Here is a 1,006-nt window from a genome sequence, read left to right as displayed (position 1 = left end):
AAAATCGTTCGGAGGCCACTCTGCTTATTCCCATAGGTGTGATCCGAACGTAGGCGCTCCAGGGTCCAAGCTAAGGGCCGCCGCCAGCTTCAAAGAAGAGCGCAGACACAACCTCAAGCCCCACGTGAGTCGGAGCACTCCTGGTCACTCATGCGATGAAATTAGCGACATCGCCTGGTCACCGCCACGAATGGTCACAAATAACTACTAGCTCCGTCTCTACTTTAGATATCATCTCACAAATATCGGTAGGTATAGTATCACTTACCATTCAACACTTGCACAGGCGTGGATTCACTACTGGGAAGACTTAAGCCGTGAACATTTTCAGCTCTCACCCTGAACACATAACTTTGTCCTGGGGTTAAGTCGTGAATGGCATGGGACAGAGAATGGCACCTGGAAATAAAAGAAAATCTTATAATGTAGAATTGTAGAGAGCTACCAAAGACCCATTTAAAATTATCACATTAATTTAAAGTAAAAATCAGACTTAGCTACCTCGTAGAAAATTGATCATTGATTAGGTACTTTAGTTACACTCTCTAGTTCACACCCATGCTTTGCTCTAGTTACATCCTGTAGAATATCTGCTGATCAAGCACGTGCTGCTACTATAGCGGCGAAACAACAAACTACTATAAACATGTAGGCGACCAACCTTAGAATAATAACTTCCCATACAAAATATTTGTGGGAGAAATTATTTAAAGAGATTTAAGAGATTTGATTTATTAAATTTGAGTGAAACGTCATTTTATCAATTTGAAATACTTAAAACCAATTTTAATTCAAAGTTTTGAATACAATAAGAAAACAAAGATAACATTGGAAATAAGTAAAGTTGGCCACACTGCAAACACACGCAAACTCCAAGAACGCCATGATTGTTTTCTCATCCTTACAGTTTTTCGTTTGAAGTTCGAGGAAATTTGAGTTTTAAATTCAGTTATTTTAAGTGTAAATTAAAGAGTTTCGTTAAATTCTGTGTGAAATTCCATAGAAA

The sequence above is a fragment of the Diaphorina citri genome, unplaced genomic scaffold (genome assembly GCF_000475195.1).
Source record: "Diaphorina citri unplaced genomic scaffold, Diaci psyllid genome assembly version 1.1 scaffold3441, whole genome shotgun sequence".
Lineage (NCBI taxonomy): Eukaryota > Metazoa > Arthropoda > Insecta > Hemiptera > Psyllidae > Diaphorina > Diaphorina citri.
This window is presented reverse-complemented; position numbering follows the sequence as displayed.